Consider the following 6,000-nt stretch of genomic DNA (forward strand, 5'->3'; position numbering starts at 1 on the left):
CTCACATTCACAAGCTAAGAAATGTAAATCAGTTCTGTCACTGCACAGTTTTTATCAGTTGTAAAAGAAAAGACCCAAGTTTGCATTTAAGGTTATAAAACTTGATCAGCAAACTCTTGTTATTTTTCCTAAAAACCTCCCCAAATCGTATTGATTCAATCTTCATTGAGTCAACATGACGCAGTAATCAGAAATGGCCACTAGGTGATGCTCTTCTGCTACTTCTGATTTTATTTTTCGGGTGAAACAAATGACCTGCAAAGTTAAAAACTGACTAAAATAGTTTTGTTTTTTTTATTGCAATCCTGATGATTTTCTTCCTCATTCGGGAATTTTCTTTTACAGTAAAGACTGTGCACAAAAGATCTTCATGGTCCAAAACACAATTTTGCAGTTTTCAAAAAGTATTTCAGTTTATTTTGCACTTAAATCTAACAGCTGCCCAGCATCCTTTTTCATAATCTGTTTCCAACTGTGTAACTGTGAACTCACTGGATTTCAGTTATTCAACCAGACAAAGGGGATTTTAATGGATTTTCCCAGAATCGCAAACATCATAGATAAGCTGTTTGAGTCAGGGTCCTCTGGAGCTTCAGCTCTGTGCCCCTGCAGGTCGATGACCAAACTGAACAAACTTGTGCATATTCAGAGAAATCACTTAACATGCAGCAAGAAATGCATCTGAGAAACAAGAGTGTGTGGCTGCAGCTGATTGTGTTATCTGTGTTGGAGGGCAGTAGGCACTGTAGAGTCCGTTTAATCCTCATAAAGCTTTAATCTGACTGGCAGACGCATCTGGCACGGCCTGTGTTTCATTACACAAAGCAGTCTGCCACATGACATAACTACAAACTAGCTGGTAGTGTTAGTAAATATCAAGCTAAGAGATTGGAAAAATTAAGGTAGCAGATTTTTTTTACTTCAATTTCACAAAGCAATTTTATAAAAACAGGGAACAAAAGGCAGAACAGAAACATTGTTTTAACCCAGAATTGTACAATAATTGTTTTAGTCTTGATTTACTTGTTTTTAATGTTTTTGTTGGAAACTAACATTTGAGCAGCAGAGGCTTACAAAAAGACAGAAGTCTTTTTGATTAGTCTACCCAGACATGTTATAATTGAGAGACTCAAAGAGGCCTGAAATTTAATATATGGGAGATTTCAACAACAGCAAAGAAGGTGGTAGAAACATGGCTTCCAGGTTTCACTGGTGCTTCTATACATGCAGCTTTTATGCAATGGAGACACCTGAAAACATGTAAACTTAGCTTTTTTTTCCCCCAACTTTATTATAAATCCCAAATTTTTTTATTTTTGTATATTTTATGTTAATTTCATCATCATCCCTACGAATGCAACATTATGAGCTCCAAACAAAATCTTTGAAAGAGCACCACAGGCCTACCAAAGACCAGTCGTAGGTCATGTTTTTGTTAGGAAAGTTAATTGAAATAAAGCCTCATGAAAAAACTTTAATTGTTAATGTTAATTAGCTTAGTCCTTGTAAAAATAGATGATTTAGCATAGCGACAGCAAAGTGAAGGTTTAAGGTTTGTAGAAATTCAGACTGGGTAAAAAAAAAGGCTGTAGTTAGCTTAGGCTAGCTTACAGACTAGACACTTGTCTTAACTTGGTAATCGTTCTTAAACCTTTTCTGGTGCAATAAAATAATTTCAAGATTAGCAGATTTGAACCCAGGCTTCTGCAATGGGTCTCCTTCAGACATGATCCCTTTATTTTCCAGTCAGTCTCCAAGGCCCCCTAGTGGCTCGGCTGGGGAGCATCCCACAGTTTAACAGCCAATTTCAGGCTTTAGTTTAAGCCAACAAGTTTAAGGCTACACTGAGCTTTGCATACAGACTGGATACAATTAAGGCCATCGCAAGTAGGTAGGTATCTACCTGCAATACCACATGATATGTACCTCGTTTAATTTAAAGGGTAAAAACATGTCCTTAACAGGAGGGCTAGCATAACTTCATACAATGCTGGGGCTTGGGGCTAGCTGTAGATGGCTGCTCCTGGCCTATAACCACCTGCTTTGTTTTCTTGTCTGCAGATAGGTTGTCCTGGCCTTAGTTTAGCCTAACATCTTGGACAGTTTAAAAACAGCATGAACCTTCATGTGTGCTCTATGCAAAATGAACAGTGCACCATGTATCTTTAATCCATACAGAAAACTGAAGCATATCTCCCGCCTAGCAGTTGCCAGGAGACTGAGAGGGTTAGTTAATGCTCAGTGGCAAATTGTTTGTTTATGTAAGGATTAAACAGTATACCACGGGTTAATTGGTTAGCTTTAGGGATGAAGGATTTTGCTCTTTCAGGACCTAGTCTGGCTGTGTGTGCGTGTCCAAACTTGGTGGTATGCTTTTTACCTAGTATCAGTCTTCTCATTGTTACCACACAGCAACAAAGTAAATATTTCCCAGACTTTTTCCTTTGAGAACATTTCCCCATTTAGAGGAGTTTTCTCATCTTCAGGCTGTCAGTGAGCAATCTGACTTTGCTTTTACCTGTCCCAGTTGAATAAAGGATAAAGGCAGCCAGAGATAAGGGACAGCAGGGGAGAGACAGCGCAGATTAAAACCTCACAGTAGACTGCCTGCTTTTGTAATCCCAGACTCCATCTGAATTTTTCTGCTGAAAGGGCTGAGCTTTCACCCAGCGCCACGAAAAGAGGATTTTTTTAATGCATTCATTCATGTCAGATAGATCTGATGAGATGTGCTTCATAACTCCAAGTGCCTGAATGTCTAAATTCATTCCAGCACTCACCAGCTTTTTACCCTCTAATGAAATGTTCCACAGAGCCGTGCGTGCAGCTGTGCTCGCATTATTTTACTTCCTAAAGTACATTGTGTCTACCTGATAGAGCCAGTGCTTCAGATAAGAGCAGAAGTGTGTTGTCTCCAGATGCAGAGGAGCGAGGGAAAAGATGGGACTGTCATTTTAGGAAGTGACCGATAAAACAAAGCGACAGCGCAGCCATTTAAGCTGCCTCAATATTTAATTAAGCACTGCCATCCAGGTTAAGATTAATCACATCCTGGAAGAGAGCAAGGAGGGTTCAGCCTGATTGGGGTTTCCACGCCTGAATTGGCCACAATTTTAAACGGCGTTATCAGCCGTGCTTTATAATAATGTCAGAGCTGTGTGTCTGAGTTCTGCTTAATGGACAGAGCCGACTTTGACAAAATCAGGCCACTCAGATAATCTGTCTGTGACTCAGAGCTCCACAGCGAGTGTGTGACTTTTGTGTCGTGCTGACTTGATATTGTTGGAAATCGTTTTTGTTTTCGTCTATCTAATTAGATTACAGTTACCGTAGATTGTGTTCTTAACAGATATAATCCAGAAGGTGATAATTACCACCCAGTCTTCAACACTGATTATTTGTCTTAACAAGCACAGTGAACCGCTTATTATCTGAGCCAATACTTTTTAAAATCTTCTTATTTAAGCAGCTCGAGGCAGCACAACTCAGAGGAACATTTCATATAAACACTGGGATTATTTATACGCTCTCAACAGCCACTTTGTTAGGTACAGCTGTTCAACTGCTTGTTAACACAAGTATTTAATCAGCCTACCACATCACAGCAACTGAATGGATTTAGTCATCCAGACGTGGTTTGGACGACCTGCTGAACTTCAACTGAGGATCTGAGGGGGAAGAAAATGTGATTTAAGTGGACGTGTTGTGGTTGTAGTTGTGCTGGTTATTTCAGAAACTGCTACTGGGAATTTCCCACACAACTCGCTCCAAGGTCATATGAGTTACTGTTTCCTAGGAAGACAACAGTAACTCAAATAACCAACTGCTACAATAAGCTATACAGAAGAGCATCTCTGTGTGCACAACACATCAAACCTTGAAGCAGATTAACTACAGCAGCAGAACACCACACCGGGTGACTGTCCTGCTAGCAAAGGACAGGAAGCTGAGACAGAAGATTGGAAAACCGTTGCCTGGTCTGACGAGTCTCAACTTCTGCTTAAGGATGATATGCAACGTCACATAATCTCAAACTGGTTTCTCAAACTTGCCAGTGAATTCACTTTCCTCAAATGGCCTCCACAGTGGCCAAAGTGGAGATTTGCATCATGGATGTGCAACCAGCAAATCTGCAGCCACTGTGTGATGCTATCATGTACTTTACACACAGAGTTTATCACTCTAATGGATTTAAAGAACTTTAATCATAATTCAGCTGAAAAAAATAAATACATGAATATGAATTGAGACATGTGGCAGCCTGGGAGTGAGGACTAAAAGGCAAAGTGAGAGCGTTATTATAAACAGAATGTCTGACAACAATTATCTCATTTATTCTGTTTTAGTAATCAAATTTGATTAATTAATTACATGCCATCCCCCATCACTAACATTTGAATAAACTGTATGCAAATTAGCAGCAGAGCTTGGAGTTTTCAAAGCAACATGATAAACAAGTATCAGAGAAGTCACCTGAAACTGAAACAAGTGCAGACGGAGTGAGTGATGGTATATAACAGTATATGGCCAACACAAGAAACAAGTGCAAAATCCAGTTTTGTTTCACAGTGACACCAACCTGTAGACTGAGGCGGGAAGTAAAAGTACAAATACAAATACTTCCAGCCTCCAAACATCAAACTGATCTGAGCCTAAACACATGAAAGGCAGTCCTGTTCGTTTATTACTCACCAGAGGATGGAGCATAGAAACTCAGAAATGGAGAAAGATAAGAAAGACAGGAGAGGAAGAAGAGAGGTTAGAATTAAAGGTAAGGAAAGCTCACATGTAAGTCCTCATGTTTTAAAATCAGATGTTGTGTCTGAGCATGGGATCTTTTTTTTTTTCATATTGTGAAACATGCTGCATAGCAAACTGAGATAGACTAACTGTGTTATTTAAAGGCTGCATGTTAGTGCAGGATAAAGAGGTTAGTTTGCTGTACTGTGATGGGTTTAAAGTAAAGAACAATGTGTAACTGGTGCACAGTAGCTGTGATTTCATTGTCAGAGTCAAGCTGAGTATAATTAGAATCTACTGATATTATTTATTATTATGTTAATACAGCACAAGGTTCAGTTAGCGTTGCATAAAAATAGAAACGTCCTCCAAAGAACTACTTTTTACTTTCTTACTTTGAGTACATTTCAGAGCCTGTATTGTTTTACTTTTACTTGAGTTAAGTAGTTGAATCAGTACTTCAACTTTTACTAAAGTATTTTTAATAGTAGTATTTGTATTTCTACTTGCCAACTCTGCCTGTAGAAGATTATCTTTTGGGATTCAGCCAAACTAGCTGATTCCTCCATTTCTGGTCTTTGTGCTAATCTGTATGGACATGAGTCAGGTATTGATCACCAGCAAATAAGCACCTCCCCCAAATGTCAACCCATTAAGGGGGCTTGACAGAGCACAGGCTCCTGCAGGGCCACTGTCAGAGATTAATCAGTGTCGCTCTTCACAAAGAAAAGTTTGAGGAATCATATCTCACACAGGTCTGTGGCTGAACCTTTGGACCTGCTCCCGGTCAGCCTGTTGATATTAGATCTTGGTCTTAATATTATCATGTAAGTTCAGAAACACGTCTTTATTACCAGAAATACACTCAAAACCATAATCAAATGTTTATATTGTTTGTAACATGTCTATATTTGTTAATAGATGGTGCTCAGATGTAATTGTATTTCACTGTTGAATATTTTTATGCATTTTTACTGTAGTAGGCTTTCGCTTCTTCAGGATGTGGACTGTTGTATTCAAGTGAACCAGATGCCTGCTGGTTTATCATGAGGTTGCGTTCCTGCATCGCTCTGACTCGCTCCCTCTCCTCTGTCTGGCCTTTAAATTGCTTTCTGGAGGCAGGGGATTTTGGCCAGGAAGATAAGGGGAATGGGATGAAAGACTCTGCCTGGCTGTCTATCTCTGTCTTCTTCTGCGAGGCAGGAGGAGTCTACTGACAGTGATGCGGTACATTTACTGAGACAGAGAAGAGAGCAGGTT

This window comes from Aulonocara sp. 'chitande type north' Nkhata Bay, linkage group LG12 (genome assembly GCF_057382095.1).
Source record: "Aulonocara sp. 'chitande type north' Nkhata Bay isolate Kocher_YH1m ecotype deep benthic linkage group LG12, A_spYH_male_GT1.1, whole genome shotgun sequence".
Taxonomy (NCBI): Eukaryota; Metazoa; Chordata; class Actinopteri; order Cichliformes; family Cichlidae; genus Aulonocara; species Aulonocara sp. 'chitande type north' Nkhata Bay.